Genomic DNA, 17,500 nt, shown 5'->3' with positions numbered 1-17,500 from the left:
GCCTGAAAATTCATTACTTTTTGGTTTCATTAAATTAAATATGTATATGCATACATACATAGACACACACGCATAAATAAATGAAATATTTAGTAGCAAAGCTTCAATAACAAGATGGAGGAGGGTTACACATGGTATTCAGTATCTTTATAGAAACCCTGCTGTGAATCCTCCTCCACTCACCCACTAGCTGTGCTTTTGTGTTTTAACTAGTGTTGATGGCAGATAAAGACTAAAATTATGTGCTAACAGCTTGTGTTTGTGTTGCACAGGGACACATTTGCACACATTTAAAGATCATCACTTGTGATTGTTCTTCTCTCACATTTAATGAGATTCCTTGCTAAAGTGCAGGCTTATGCTTAGACAAATTTGGGCATGAATATGTGAGCAAATGATTTAAACCTAAACGATATTGCCAATATCCTGGCAGATAGATTCAGTGCCAGCTTCACCCCCTCTCACCCCCTAAATGGCCCATCTCAATACCGGAAGATTGCCAAATTCCGGTAATAATGGCCACACAGGTAAAAACACACTCTCCAAAGCTAAGAATACAGCATCCATGGGACCAGATGACATTCCGGGCTGTGTACTACATGAACTACAAAATGAACTGGCACCTCACCTAAGTGTCATGTTTAATCATACCCTCACCTCAGGCTTCATGCCCACTGAGTGGCGCACAGCTACAGTTATCCCACTCCACAAGGGGGGATCCACCTTGGATCCCGGGAACTACTGCCCCATCAGTCTGATGAGCCTGATCTGCAAGGACATGGAATGTATTATCATGGAACTTATAAACAAAGATATTGGCAACCTTCAAACACTGGACCCCACCCAGCTTGGGTTCGTGAAGGGCCGATCTTGTCTCCTGAACCTGATCAGCTTCTTCAAATCAGTCTCTAGAGCCATGGATTAGGGTAAGGCAGTCCATACAGCCTATCTGGACCTCGCCAAGGCCTTTGACACCATCCCCCACTCTGGAATCATAGATAAACTTACTAAGCTGGGCATTAATCCCTACGTCACTCAATGGGTTGCCAACTGGCTTACTGATAGAACCCAGACTGTAAAAGTAGCTGACTCCAAATCCAGCTCCAGACAAGTGACAAGTGGAGTACCTCAGGGTTCAGTCCTGGAACCGCTCTTGTTTGGCATCTACTTCTCTGAAGTACAGGCCAACACTAAGGGACTCTGGCTAACAAAGTTCACAGATGACTGCAAACTGGGAGCCATTATTGAATCCTCAAATGATGTGGATACTCTACAAAAGGGCCATACAGAAACAGATGGTGCCAGAGCCATGGGCTCAAGCTCACTGGCAAGAAATGTATAGTTATCCCCTTCGGGAAAAAAACATGTACCCATGAAATACCACATAGGTGGCAGTACACTAAACACCAAAAGTGTGATAAGAGACTTAGGGACACAGGTGGACAGTGGTCTCACCTTCAATAACCACATAACCACAACAGTCAGGAAATCCTTCTATGTGGCACACCTCATCACTAAGGGCTTTTCATCCAGAAAAAAAGGAGGTCATTGTCCCACTGTACTCATCCCTCATTAGACCCATTATAGAATACAACACCCCATTTGGTATGTACTTCTCAAGACATCTTCAACAGCTGGAAAGGCCGCAGAAATACCTCACTAAAAGAATCACTGGCCTAAATCAGATGCCTATGCTGACCACCTTAAAAAACTCCAGCTATACTCTGTCACATATCGTCTACTCAGAGGCGATCTCTGCTTAACATACAAGGCCAGAAATCCCAATCCTTCAGAGCCACACGCTACAGGGATCTAAACCTTGTCATCACAATAAACAAAACATGTTGGAGGGATAGGTTGCTGACCCAGGGACTCCCCAGACTCTGGAATAGACTGCCCATACATGTCAAGCAGAGCACCTCCTTGGCCCTCTACAAAAGGAACCTTGACGATTGGATGGGCGAAAGGAAATTCACCCTGGGATCAAGTCAGTCACCCTGCTAGACAGGGATCCAGGGAAGTAAATAGTGTGGGAAGAAATAGCCAGGGAATTGTTATGGCTAGGCTTGTATAGGCCGTAGGGCCAGTAGCTTAGTACCAACCAATGAACCTATAAACTGGCTGAAAAATGTATTATGAACTACAGCTGAACCTAAGTAATACATTTTTATTATTTATTTATATTTATTTTATGATAATTAAGCAGTTCATAACATACTCAGACTCTTATCAGCAGTTTTCCCTGCTGGTAAATATAGCAAGGTCAGAAAATGAAACTTTGATTAAGGTGTATCTTTTCAGGCTTGCTAGTTGTTGCTGAAGCACCTACCAAGGGGAGAAAATGCTGAGAGAAGAAAAGGAGCCACTTTTGTGATTTTAAGTATTTTCTTCTGATTTTTTTGTTAAGTTTTACTGCTTTGCCGCCTACTTTTTGGCATTTTCCGGCTTGCTAAAGTTTATATCTGTAACAGTAACACTACTTGGAGCACATCTAGCGCCTGTTTACTGCATTTCCTGTGTTGCACTTAATTTAAAATCTTTTTTTTTTTTCTCTAAAAACTGCATTTTACCGGATTTTGGCCTAGCACTCAAGTGTGGGGTTATTTATTGCACTGTTGTGATTATTTTGCTGCTTGTGTGTCTCTGCTATCTTTAAACTATAAAAAAAAAAAAAAAAAAAAAAAAAATTTGCTTTTTCCCACTTTCTGAAAGTTAACAAAGTTCTGTTACAGATTTACTGTTCTGAACTGTTTGGAAGTTTCTAGAAGGCCAGTGCTTGCTTGGGCTAAAGGGAAGTCTCTGTGTTCACCAGTGGGAGTGGTTAACACTGAACAGCCTGCTTGTCCCTGGAGGAGTGGTTACTACCTAGAAGCTGTAATTTTATTGGCAATTTTGGGTCATTTCTAAACTCCTTGATCTGTCTCTCTTAAAACCTGGCTGCCTCGTGGTTTTGGCATCTTTTCAGGCTTGCTAGTTGTTGCTGAAGCACCTACCAAGGGGAGAAAACGCTGAGAGAAGAAAAGGAGCCACTTTTGTGATTTTAAGTATTTTCTTCTGATTTCTTGTTAAATTTTACTGCTTTGCCGCCTACTTTTTGGCATTTTCCAGCTTGCTAAAGTTTATATCTGTAACAGTAACAGTACTTGGAACACATCTAGAGCCTGTTTACTGCATTTCCTGTGTTGCACTTAATTTAAAATCGTTTTTTTTTCTCTAAAAACTGCATTTTACCTGATTTTGGCCTAGCACTCAAGTGTGGGGTCATTTATTGCACTGTTGTGATTATTTGCTGCTTGTCTATCTCTGCTACCTTTAAACTACAACAAAAATAAAAAAAAACAAAAAAAATCTTGCTTTTTCCCACTTTCTGAAAGTTAAGAAAGTTCAGTTACAGATTTGCTGTTCTGAACTGTTTGGAAGTTTCTAGAAGGCCAGTGCTTGCTTGGGCTAAAGGGAAGTCTCTGTGGTCACCAGTGGGAGTGGTTAACACTGAACAGCCTGCCTGTCCCTGGAGGAGTGGTTACTACCTAGAAGCTGTAGTTTTATTGGCCATTTTGGGTCAATTCTAAACTCCTTGATCTCTCTCTCTCTTAAAACCCTACAACTCTCTCTTTGCGCGGTTTTGCGCACTGAGCAGCATTGGGCAGCACCACCTAAACAGGTTTAAACTATTCCAGGCTCCACAAAGTCTGCTCTTCACTTTTTCCCTTAGAACTGTGCAAACTCTCAAAGTAATCACTCTATTCTCTTTCTAAAGCCCTGCACTTGCTCAGCTCTTATAAGGAAACACTAACTAACTAAAGCACTACACCCTCCTTGACTTCTCATAAGTATTAGGCTCCCGATTGGTCCTTCCTGATCAAGTGAAAAATCAGTTCCCTTCCCTAATCTGATCAGTAAAAAAACAGATGTTCTTCGTGTTTCACTGTTGCAGTCATAACTGTAGGGTACTCCTGCTGGCAGGCAGCCCGAGGTCGGCCAGAATATCAAAGTCTGGGTCCGGCGTCGGCTGTTTCAGCTAGAACCCTGACGTCAGAGCGCATGGGTATAAAGCTGACAGCCGACGCCATCTTCTCCAGTCTTTCTTGCCGTGCAGTGCAAAGCAGTTCACTAGTTGTTGGTTGGCGTTTTCAAGACAACGTGGTGTGATTGTCGTCGGTCCGAAGTTTTTTACTTCTCTTCTCAAAGCTAAGTACCCGTTGAAACCTTTTCTTGCTCCTCCGATGTCAGAAAAAGTTAATAATTGTGTATCGTGTGGAAAACAAATACCTCATAAAGATTTCCACTCTTACTGTCTACCTTGCTTAGGCCCTGACCACGACGTTTCTTGTTGTCGGTTCTGTGCCAGGTTTAATTCTTGCACTATCAAGCGTAGGTACGATTGGGCCTTGAATTACTTCGGTAGACGATTTAATTATAGAATGTCGTCGGATACTTTACCGACTACCGGATTACAGAAGAAGCGCAAAGACAAGGACAGGCCTCCGAGGTCCAAACAGGATACTTTGCAGCCGGAGCCAGCTTCGGGTTCGGCGGTCGTCAGTGAGGCGCTTTTGCAGCCCCTGTCGTCCACCACTTCAGAACCGATGGCCGACACGGACTCACATGGTGAGCCAACTAGGCCTAGTAATTTGTCTGCTGCAGGACCTTTGGACGTCGCTCCTTCAGATGGGTCTGGAACCGCTGTGCAGGTACCGGCTTCTGAGGGGGTCTTCAAGCCTTCACACATTACTATCTCCACAAAGACAAAAGCTAAATCAAAGACTCCTGTTAAACCCAGACTATCTGCACAAGCTTCTCCGGATTCAGCTCCTAAGACTCAGAAGCAATTACTTCGGATGGCTGAGGATTTATTAACTATGATTAGGGGCTCTCACCCTCCTCCTGAGAAAAGGCCCAGACAGGATATCCCTTATGATTCCTCTGATCAGGCTTCTGTATCTTCTGTTTCTTCCTCTGATCAAGATTACTCCTTTCCTCCTTATGAGGATTCGGATGCAGAGGATTCTGTTCCCTCTGCCTCCCCCCCTGAAGATTTCTCTTTTGGGGAAACCTTGCATGAGATGAGGGAGCATTTTCATTGGGAAGGTCAGGATTATTCTGCTTCCAAAATGAGACTCAGGGAATTCCTTCTTCTCCCTCAGCACAGGCCTTTAGCTATTCCTCCTGTACTTGACATTGTGGATGATGCCTTCTCTGAGGCTAACTTGAATTCTGATTCCATGCCGCCTGCTCCTTCTAAGCCTGATAGATTTTACAGGGTCCCTGATTCTCATCAATTCTTATTCAAGAACCCTTCTGCTGATCCTGAAACTATTTCGCAGGGTTCCAAGGCTGCTAAGGCCGCCTCTTCAAAGAATCCTATCCCCTCTGAAAAGGATTCTCGTGCCTTGGACAGGTGGGGCAAAAAGGTTTATACTTCAGCTACTCTTTCTATTAGAGCCTTAAATTGCCAGTTTCACATGTTTAAGTATCAACAGTTTCTTTTATCTGTTTTAAAACAAAGTATTTCTGCCTTTCCTGCTTGTGCTGAGAACAAGGAATTACAGGATGTGTTGCATGCTACTGAACAAGTTAGCAAACATAGTTTACATTGTGGTTTTGATGCCTTAGAGGCTTCTTGCAGGGCAGCTGCCTCTGGTACTGTTATCAGGAGACATGCTTGGCTTCGTGAGCAGAATCTACCTGAACAAGTTAAGGCAAAATTGCTAGATGCCCCTGTTCAGCATGATGTCTTATTTGGGTCTAAGGCTGAGGAGGTTATTAAAAAGATGGAAGAAAAAGCCAAGTCTATGCAGACTGTAAAAGATTTCTTGCAAGTTCAGCCTCCTATATTTTCCAGAAATTGGCCCTCCAAAAATTGGTCTTTTCCCACCTCTGACAGGCCTCAAAGGGGAAGATATAGACGCTCCAGAGGTCGGGCGCAGGCTCAGGCCTCTTACAGATCTAGACAGTGGACTGCTTCTTCACCCAGAAGGGGAGAAGACAGATCCCAAACTCAAAGAAAGCAGACTCAATGACTCCCTCTGTTGGGTTTCAGGTCCTCCTTCCCTGGATGCCCCTCTCGGAGGAAAACTTCCTCTTTTTTACCAAAATTGGACTCACATTACCCAGGACAAATGGGTGTTAGACGTGATTTTGAAAGGTTACAGATTCCACTTTCACACTCTGCCAAGGCCTTCCGGCTGGCCAGATCTGCCAAAACATCAATGGACAGAGGCCTTAACTCAAGTGGACGCTTTATTAGCCTTAAGAGCCATAGAACCTGTCCCACCTCGAGAGGTGGGGAAAGGATTTTACTCAAGAATTTTTCTGGTCCCAAGAAAACAATATTCCTGGAGACCTATTCTGGACCTCTCAATATTAAACACCTTTTTGGAAATTCCAAAATTCAAGATGCTTACACTTCAACAACTTCTTCCAATGCTCTCATAAGATGCTTGGATGGTAACATTGGACTTAAAAGAGGCTTACTTACATGTCACCATAAGGCAACATTGCAGAAAGTACCTCAGATTCAAGGCAGGCTCGTGACACTTCCAATTCTCTGTACTGCCATTTGGCTTATCTACTGCGCCCAGAGTTTTTACCAAATGCCTGGCTCCAGTAGTAGCTTACTGCAGACTTCAGGGGATTCAGATTTACCCCTATCTGGACGACTGTCTAATTCAGGCAGACAGCAAAGACCTTCTACTTCAACATCTGCATTTTGTTCAACGTCTTCTCGTACTACTGGGATTCTCAGTGAACACAAAAAAGTCATATCTGATTCCTTCTCAACGAATGATCTTCTTGGGAGCTCTTTTGGACACAAGTTTACAGAAGGCCTTCCTCACTCCAGAAAAACAGTTTTAGCTGGCTTCAATCTTCAAGACCTTGGCAGCATTAACTCAGCTCACTGCAAGGAAATTCCTGCAGGCTCTGGGCTACATGGCCTCTTGCATCCTGTTGATTCCAAATGCGAGGCTTCACATGAGGAAACTTCAATGGTACCTAAAGAGTGTATGGTCTCAACATTGCCACAGTCTGGATACTATGATTCCACTGATTCCCTGCCTCCAGAAGGAATTCCTTTGGTGATCCAGGGCGTGTATTTTGAACGAAGGCAAGACCTTTCGTCTGCCTCAACCTACTCAGATCATAACCACGGATGCCTCGGATTATGCATGGGGAGCTCATTTTCTAGACAACTGCCAACAGGGTTCTTGGACAAACAAACACCTTCCATGGCACATCAACTTGAAAGAAATGTTAGCAGTCCAAAATGCTCTTCTAGCCTTCCAGACTCTTTTGAAGCCAGGACCTCTGCTAATTCGAACAGACAATACCACAGTCATGTGGTACATAAACAAGCAAGGGGGCTCTCACTCTTACCCCCTTTGCAGACTTGCCATGACCTTATGGGATACAGCCCTAAATTTGAATCTGGATCTTCAGGCACAGTTCATTCCAGGAAAACAAAATCTCTTAGCAGACAGCCTAAGCAGAAACATTTTGGATCCTCACGAATGGATGTTGGACCCCAACTTATTCAGCAAGATAACTGCTGTTTGGGGCTGTCCTCAGATAGATCTGTTTGCATCTCATCTCAACCATCAGTTGCCTCTCTTTTGCACCAGGTCCTTCCACAAGACAGCTTGGAAAGTGGATGCCCTGTCCTTCAGCTGGAGGAATCTTTCGGGATATGCCTTCCCTCCTCTTCCTCTTCTGCCTCGGGTATTGCTAAAGATAAAGCTAGACAAACCCAGACTGATCATTTTGATAGCTCCGAATTGGCCTCGTCAGTTTTGGTACCCTACTCTTCTGCACCTTTCCTTGGTACCTCCTTGGAGTCTTCCTCTGACCCATTCTCTACTGTCCCAGCATCAGGGTCAGGTATTTCACTCTCAAATCAAGACTCTCTGTCTGGCAGCTTGGCTCATCAAAGGCAATTGATTCCTTCTTCTCTTCCTAAGCAAGTTTTGGATGTTCTTTTGGAAGCTAGGCGTCCTAGTACAAGGAAATGCTTCTAAATGGAAAAGATTTTGTATTTGGATGCAGGATCGTGGTTCTGATCCTTTAATACCTGATATCTCATCTATTTTACTTTATCTCTCAGATCTTTTGATTAAAGGTCTTTCATTTTCTTCTATTAAAATTCATGCTTCTGCTATTTCGGCACATTTCAATTGTGATCCTCCCATTTTTTCCCACCAGTTGGTCAGACAATTTCTGAGAGGAGCTAAGAATTTAAAACCTCCTAGAACTCCTCCTGTCCCTCCTTGGGATCTTAACTATGTCTTGGAAAAGCTTACTTTGCCTCCTTTTGAGCCTGCTGCCTCTGCGGACATTAAGTTCTTATCCTGGAAGACAGCTATCTTGTTGGCCTTGACTTCTGCCAGAAGGGTGTCTGAGTTACAAGCCCTCATGGCCGTGGAACCATACCTCATCTTCCATCAGGACAGAGTTTCCTTGAGGACCAATCCTACTTTTATGCCTAAGGTAGTTTCTAGAGTGGCTCTAAATCAGGCTATTCACCTTCCTACCTTTTTCCCAAAACCCCAAAATAGGGGGGAAAGGGTTTTGCATTCATTAGATGTACACAGGCAACTATGTTTTTACCTGGACAAAACTAAAAGTTTCAGAAAATCAGATCAATTGCTTATTTCTTTTGCTTCCAGTTCTCTTGGTAAAGCCATTTCTAAGCAAACTATTTCCAAATGGATTGCTCATGGAATAAGATATTGTTACTCTCTTTATGGAAAACAGATTCCAGGTACCGTCAGGACTCATTCTACTAGAGCAGCTGCCACTTCAGCAGCCTTTCTCAGAGGAGTTCCTACCAAGGACATTTTGGAGGCTGCCACTTGGAGCTCTGTGCATACTTTTTCCAAGCACTATAACCTCCCTTTGTACTCTAAGTCTAGGGCAGGCTTTGCCTCTGCTGTCTTGCAGGGTCTTCTAGCTGCTCCTTCTACTTCATAACCTCCTCCCATATTCTCAGCTTTGGGATTCTACCCTACAGTTATGACTGCAACAGTGAAACACGAAGAACATAGTACAGTTGTGTATACCTACCATAAATGTAGATGTTCGAGTGTCTTCACTGTTGCAGTCAGTGTTTCCCTCCCTCCAGACCCCTCTTGTTTCTATTTGCTTACTGTGTTTTTCCTTTCCTCTACCTTTCTGGTGTATTTGTGTTTCCTTTGGGACACCTTTTGGTTTTATGGGGGCTTCTGACATCAGGGGCAAGAAAGGCTGGAGAAGATGGCGTCGGCTGTCAGCTTTATACCCATGCGCTCTGACGTCAGGGTTCTAGCTGAAACAGCCGACGCCGGACCCAGACTTTGATATTCTGGCCGACCTCTGGCTGCCTGCAGGCAGGAGTACCCTACAGTTATGACTGCAACAGTGAAGACACTCGAACATCTGCATTTATGGTAGGTATACACAACTGTACTTTCCCTATACTAATCTGGTATGTCCAAGGGTCAGTTTCAAAGTTACTCTCCAGTCCAGCTGGTGAATCTGGGAATTTTGAGGCAATGTTACAATTGCCTTATGTACACAGACAACCCTCTCCTCCTTCCAACAAACTCTAATACATGTGAGAGATGCAGTTACACAGAGACAAACTGGAGGCAGAGCTCTCTCAACCCAAGACTGGCACAGTCAGTCAGGAGGAAAAGGTAACCACCCACACCAGAAATCCAGTCTCACACAGACCTATTGCATCTGCATACCCAACACATAAACACACAAAAACATACTCGGAGGCTCTAAATAAAAGTCTGCCTAAAAAGCAAAGATCTCCTAAGCAGATATCCAAGCAACAGCCACCCCTCAACAATACCCACAAATCACATATCTCACAAAATCAGTGTGCCTCACAGTCACAGCCCTTAAGGCCAAACAACACACCAAATACACTTGTTATAGGGGACTTTATTGACCGGCACACTGACGTCCTGCTCACCAGACTGAACAAGGAGAAGGTCACTGTAAGCTGCCTGTCGGGTGCCAGGATCCGCCACATAACGCAAGCACTCAGGTCACTCCAAAGCAAGTACAAGTATGATTCCGTCATTGTCCATGCTGGTGTGAATGATCTGAGACGTACCTCCCTGGACTACATGAAAAGAGACATAGAGGAGCTCTCTGACCATGTAGCCCAGGCTGGTATGACCCTGACCTTGAGTAGCATCTTGCCCTCACCAAGAATAATGCCACAGTATAAAGACAAAATGATCAGTTTCAACAATTGGCTAAAGTATTGCTGTCATTCAAAGAGGATCCAGTGTCTGTCAGCCTGGGATGACATGCTCGACAAGCCACGTTGCTTCGCTAGGGACGGCTTGCATCTGTCACCCTTAAGCTTTTGTATACTGGCCAAGGCTCTTGCCACCCCCATAGTGCCTTTTTTAGGCAAGGCTCAAAGGACAAACCCACCTCCATAGACAACCCAAGGATAAAAAAACTAAAGGTAATGCTGCTAAATGCCAGAAGTCTAAACCTCAAGATACATGCACTCGAGGCTCTCCTCAGTATGGAGAAAATCGATGTCTGTGCAGTAACAGAAACCTGGTTCAAGGCTCCTGAGAGCACCCCAGCACTACAAGGTTATAATTCATACCATGCGTTTCGGCCCTAAAACTCAGACCAAAGCACAAAAGGAGGGGGAGTATCTTTATTCATCAAAGATACCTACACCTCCAGGTTAGTGGCACTGCACGAAGCATCGGAAACCATCCATGTGCAACTAACAGCGGGCAAAACAGCCTTTCAGTTTGTAACCTGCTACAGAACACCCTCCCTATTACAGGAACCCCACTTGGCATTCCTGAGAACACTGGAGAATATGAAGGTCTCTCAAAACACTATGTTATTGGGTGACTTCAATTACACAAACATTGACTGGGAAAACTACTCAAGCCCAAACACCCTCGCTCAATAGTTCCTTGAATTTATAAACTCTAACGCAATGGAACACCTGGCCACCACTCCCACAAGAGGGAACAACATATTGGACCTGGTCATCACCAACATGGGGACTCTATGTTCCACACCAGAGGTAAACCCCTTATTGGTAAGATCAGACCATAAACAAATTTCCCTGGACATCCATATCCCGTCCCCACCCCCAGCCAAGGAAATCACTGTAAAGAATTTCTCAAAAGCCAACTTTGCACTTCTCAAGACTGAGGTGGAATCCTTCAAAGCCCCTGGGCCAGAGGATATTACAGCCCAATCCGCAGAATCCTTTACAAATGCATTCTATGAGCACCTGCAGGAATGCATGGATCGTGCTATCCCAAATAAAACCAAGACTCACTCCTCCAAAAACAGGAGACTGATATGGCGGACCCCAGCCATAAATAAGCTATACAACAGAAGGAGGAAGCTACTACATGACAGAGCAAAATCCCAAAAAGGGAAGGCATCTCTGATCAGTATTAGCAAGAAACTTCGATCCCTCATAAAATCATCAAAGGCCAGTTTCAAAAGAAAATTTGCCCTAGACACTAAAGATAATCACAAGTCCGTCTTTAGTTATGTCAGGAACATGGGTGGAAACTCCCAGATATGCCCTGAATTGTTGCATAACGGTACAAAATATAGCGAACCTACAGACATAGCCAACATCCTGGCAGACAGATACAGCGCAAACTTCTCCCCCCCCTTCCCCCCAAAAGAGCAAATGCCTATCCCAACTGAATGTAACCTCCCTGACATCACAGATACACAGGTGAAAGCTGCCCTCTCCAAAACAAAAAACACAGCATCTATGGGGCTGGACAGTGTCCCAGGCTGTGTCTTACATGAGCTCCAAGAAGAACTGAACCCTCACATTAAGTCACTGTTCAAACTTAGCCTTACTACAGGATATGTACCCAAAGAATGGCGTACAGCTACAGTGGTTCCACTCCACAAAGGTGGTGCCACAACGGACCCCGGAAACTATCGCCCCATAAGCCTGACTAGTCTGGTCTGTAAAGCTATGGAGCGTATTATCATGGAACTCATAAACAAAGACACTGGGTGCCTCCAGACACTGGACCTACCCAATTCGGCTTTGTTAAGGGCAGATCTTGCCTCTTAAACCTAGTTGATTTCTTTGAAACAGTTACCAAAGCCATAGGTGAGGGCAAGGTAGTCCACACAGCCTACCTGGACCTCACAAAAGCCTTTGACACAATACCCCACTTGGGCATCATAAATAAGCTTACCAGCTTAAATATCAACCCCTATATCACAAGATGGGGGCAGATCTTGCCTCTTAAACCTAGTTGATTTCTTTGAAACAGTTACCAAAGCCATAGGTGAGGGCAAGGTAGTCCACACAGCCTACCTGGACCTCGCAAAAGCCTTTGACACAATACCCCACTTGGGCATCATAAATAAACTTACCAGCTTAAATATCAACCCCTATATCACAAGATGGGCTGCAAACTGGCTCAGAGATAGAAGCCACATGGTCAGAATCAAAGGTGCCATGTTCGAATCCAAACCAGTTACAAGTGGCGTTCCACAGGGCTTAGTTCTGGGACCTCTCTTGTTCGGTATATACTTCTCTGAGGTTCAGGCTAACACGGGGGGGGGGGGGGATTATGGCTGACAAAGTTCGCAGATGACTGCAAACTGAGGGCCATAATCAAATCTCCAGCTGACACAAGCATCATCCAAAAGGGTCTCACAGAGATGGATGCTTGGTGCCAGAGCCACGGCCTCAAGCTAAATGCAAAAAGTGCATAGTCATCCCCTTTGGGAAAAACAAGGTGCCCACAAATTACCACATAGGTGGTAATCCATTAATCTGGAAGAAGTAATTAGAGATTTGGGGACCAACATAGATAGTAATCTCTCCTTTGATAATCACGTTGCCAAAGTGGTTAGAAAGACCTTCTATATAGCCCACCTTATCATGAAAGGGTTCGCATCTAGATCAAGAGAGGTCATTGTGCCCCTCTACTCATCACTCATCAGGCCCATAATTGAATACAATGCCCCTTTTGGGATGTACCTTACCCGACACCTGCAGCAACTAGAGAGACCCCAAAAGTACCTCACCAAGAGGATCATGGGCTACAAACAGATGTCCTATGCAGCTCAACTAAAGAAACTCCAGCTCTACTCAGTTGCTTACCGCCTACTCAGAGGTGATCTATGCCTGATGTACAAAGCCATGTCAAACCCAGAATTAATGGACATGCTCCACCTCAAAAAATCCAAGTCCCTTAGAGCTACACGCTCCAGGGACCTAAACCTCAGCACAAAAAATGAATAAGACATGCTGGAGGGACAGATTCATTTCCCAGAGGCTCCCCTCACTCTGGAATAGAATCCCAATTCATGTTAGACATAGCCCCTCGCTGACCCTCTTCAAGCGAAATCTGGACGCGTGGATGGGAAATCACAAATTCACCCCTGGTATCTCTTCTGTGTCCCTGCTAGACAGAGGCACAGTAAACTAATCTTAAAAGGGTACCTTCTGTGACCTACTTTACAGAGGCACAGTAGGCTAATCTAATAGGGAGGAGGAAGCCAAATACACTCTGGCTAGGCTTATAAATGCCCTAGGGCAAATAGCCTAGTATCTACCTATGAACCTATGAACCTATAAAGAGAAGCTCATTGCTAATCGGTTTCCTACCTTTTCCTACATTCCACTATAACATATTTTGGTTATTATTTGCATTCATGGATTCCAGCATGTTTTTGTTTCACAACTTTCTGAGGAAAACAATTTCATGCAATGTCAACTCACTGTAAAAAAAAAAACTGATAGGATCATTAGAACAACTAATGCCAAAATAATTTTTTTACGCCTGGCTGTTCATGCCACAATTTTCATAGTTATCATTGCCCTAAGACTAGAATGGCTTTGATATATAGGTTCATAGGATCATAGGAGGTTACTAAGCTATCAGCTCAAAGGTCATTTCAAGCCTAGCAATTTCATCCCAATGTAATACCAGAGATACTCTAGTCAATATCCAAGGACTGTATTTAGTAATGACTGCCCATGTCCAGGAGGGTTGTGGGCACTAACCCCAGTAAGAATTTATGTTGCCCCATCCACTCATCCAAGCTCCTTTTCAACAGTGTCATAGGGGTGCTTTGTTTCACATGAATTGGCAGCCTATTCCGAAGATGTGACAGTTGCTGGGAGATGAATCTGCCCTCCAGCATATCCTATTCGTGTTACAGACCATATTTATGTCCCTGGAGCAGGTAGCTCTAGTCCCATTTGATTTACAGATGTGCAGCAAGTTCGTTATGTTTGGTTTGGAGGTTGCTCTGTATGCTAGGCGTAAGTCCTCCCTAAGAAGTTTATATGATACAGAGTATAGTGACAGGGACTTTAGTCAGTCTGTATAAGGAAAGTGCTGGAGTTCCTATATCTTCTTTGTTAGACACCTCTGAGGTATCTCCAATTGCTGCAGGTGCTTTGTATGGTACATGCCAAAAGGGGCTTTATACTCAATTATGAGCCTGAATAGTGACGAGTATAGGGGGGTTATAACCTCCTTTGCTCTAGAGGCGATGCCTTTGCTAATCAAGTTTGCTAAGTAGAAAGCCTTCCTTACTACAGTAGACACATGGTGGTCAAAGTTAATGTCACAGTCTACTTGTGATCCCAGATCCCTTACCATTTCATTGGTACATAGGATATTGTTGTTAATCTGATAGTGTGATGGGACATTGTTTTTACTGAAGAGAATGATGATCCATTTCTTTGCATTCAATTTGAGACCATGACTAAGACAACAGTCATTGTTCTGAGTAAGACCCTACTGAAGTACACTGACATCATTTGGGGATTCAATAATTGCATGCAGTTTACAGTCATCTGCAAACTTGATCAGCCACAGCCCCTTAGTTTTTTTCCTGAGCTTCTGAGAAGTATATACCAATTAATAGGGGGCCAAGCACTGACCCTTGTAGCACCCCACTGTTGACAGTCTGTTGATTGATGTAGAGTCACCCACTTTGATAGTGTGTGACTAGTTTGTGAGCCAGTTTGCAACCCATTTCACAACAAAGGGGTTTACATTCAGTTTGCTAAGTTTATCAGTAATGCCTTAGTGTGGGATTGTGTCAAAGACTGTTCCCAAGTTGAGGTATGTTATGTGCACAGATTTGCCCTCGTTAATAGCCCTGGTCACATGTCCAAATAAATACACCAGGTTTAACAGGCAGGATCTGCTCCTGATGAAGCCAAACTGGGTTGGATCCAGGGTTTGGAGGTTGCCTATGTCTTTATTTATGAAGTAAATGATGTTACATTCCAGGGCCTTACAGATGAGGCTGGTCAGACTTATAGGTGCATGATTTCCTGGGTCTGTTGATAAACCACCTTTGTGTAGGGGAATAACTGTCACTGTTCTCCATTCCACAGGAGCAAAGCCTGTGGTTAGGCTCTGATTAAATAGGGTACTTAATGGCAATGCTAGTTCATGTTTTAGTTTGTTTGGAAGGCAGCCTGGGATGCCGCCTGGTCCCATACAGGCTGTGCTTTTTTGCTTTAGACAAGACTTTAATTACCTGCTTTAGGATATATAGGGTAGGGTGAAGTTGGGGACAAGGTTTGTGATAAGTTTGGAGGGGATAAAGGGGTGAAAGTTTCACCAAATCTGTCCACTAGCTTATTTGCTATCACTGCATTATCAGCATGTGTGATACCGTTATTCACTAGCTCGGCATATGCTTGGGTCTTACCTTTTAGGCAACGGGGTCTATATTAGAACATTGAAGTTTCAAAACATCGAATATTCTAATATCGACCCCTATTCAGCGAAAGCTGAAAATATCGAAGCAACAGAAAACCAAATTTTTTCCTAGGGAAAGAATTTGGTTGTCCGTTTCTGTTGCTTCGGTATTTTCAGTGCTGTGGTGGAAAGTTACGGGTTGGGTTCAGCTAAGTGTGCGACTGAGTGTGGTTTAGGTTAGTTAGGGTTAGGGTGCTGGTTAGGTATCTGTGCGATTGTGTGAATGTGAGGGTTAGGGCGGGTTAGATGAGTTAGGGTTAGGGCGCGGGTCAGATAAGTTTGTGATTGTGTGGACGTGAGGGTTAGGACGGGGTAGGTGAGTTAGGATTAGGGCACAGGTGAAGTGAGTGTGCTATAGTGATGGACCTTAGGGTTAGGGTTTGGGTTAAGGTAAGTGGATAGTTAGTGGTGTGTTTATAGTTTAGTGTAGGTTTAGGTGTAAGATTTTAGGTGTATGTGTGTGGATTGCTGTTTGTTTGGTGTGCTTGTGTTGTGTGTATGTGTTTTGGAACAGCAAACATTTTCCCTAGGAAAAAAATTGCTGTTCTGTATGTTCGATGTTTTCAGCTTTTGCTGAATAGGGTTCGATATTAGAACATTCAAAGTTCTGAAACTTCGATGTTCTAATATAGACCCTAGGCAATGTACATGGCTGTAAAAGGCCTTATGGTTATCCTTGGCTGTGATTGCTAAGTGTTTCTCAAAGTTACCCTTAGAGGATCTGACATGTCATATTTGCCTGTTGAGGCTGAGGAGGGTCCTTTTCCATTGTTAGCGCCTTGCCTTAGTTTTCTTAGACAGCAACGTCTGTGTTTGTTGAAAGTTTTGTTGATGCTGGATATCCACCAAGGTGGCTTGTTTTTGATAGTGGATGTTGGTTTACAAAGTCCATTGAACATGTCAGAGAAATCCAGAAATGTAGGTTTTTTATAAAAGAATTGGAAACAGTCGCACTTCTTGTAGCTGGTTGTAATATACTAATGGCAGAAGAACTGTATACTGAAAGGCATAATAATGTGGCAAAACTGTTGCACTGGGGATTGTGCAAACATTAGGGTACTGAAGTGGCTGAAAACCACTTGAAACATGAGCCACAAGGCATCATAGAAAATGAAGTTTATATCACATGGGATCACCCATCACCAATAGTTCAAAAAACAGATGCGAAAAAAACAGATATAGTGGTCCATGAAAAGAAGACAAAAGTAGCATTGATCATTGAAATTGCTACACCCAGTGACTACAATGTCTTATGTACAGGGAGAAACAAAGTCATAACATACCAGGATTTTCAGGTAGAAGCAAGGGCAATGTGGAAGAAGGACACCCAGACAGTTCTAGTTGCAATAGAAGCAACAGATCATATAAAAAAAGAATTTACAGTCGTACTTAAATATGTTACCGATACATGTAGCTCCATATGAATTGTAGGAGGAGTCATTGCTGGGCACATTGCGGGTGATGCGAAGGGCACTTCTGGTTAACATCAAAGACACTAAGTTCATTAACTTTAATCATACTTTGACTTAGAAATGGGGTCCATTCCTGTCAAAATATTAGAAACCCCAAAGACTTGGAGAAATTTAAAAAGGCATCCATGCATATTATTAGGGCCCACTGATGCAATGTTTTTTAGATGTGGAGATGACGGTGAGGACTGGCCTGTTCTCTAGTGAGAGTTGGAAGAGAAATGGTAGAGGGTATTTGCTGGGGAATACCCGATCATCTCAGAGCCACATGGATTCTGTCTT

The sequence above is a fragment of the Protopterus annectens genome, chromosome 3.part1 (genome assembly GCF_019279795.1).
Source record: "Protopterus annectens isolate FY-2018-M chromosome 3.part1, PAN1.0, whole genome shotgun sequence".
NCBI classification, from domain to species: Eukaryota; Metazoa; Chordata; order Ceratodontiformes; family Protopteridae; genus Protopterus; species Protopterus annectens.
This window is presented reverse-complemented; position numbering follows the sequence as displayed.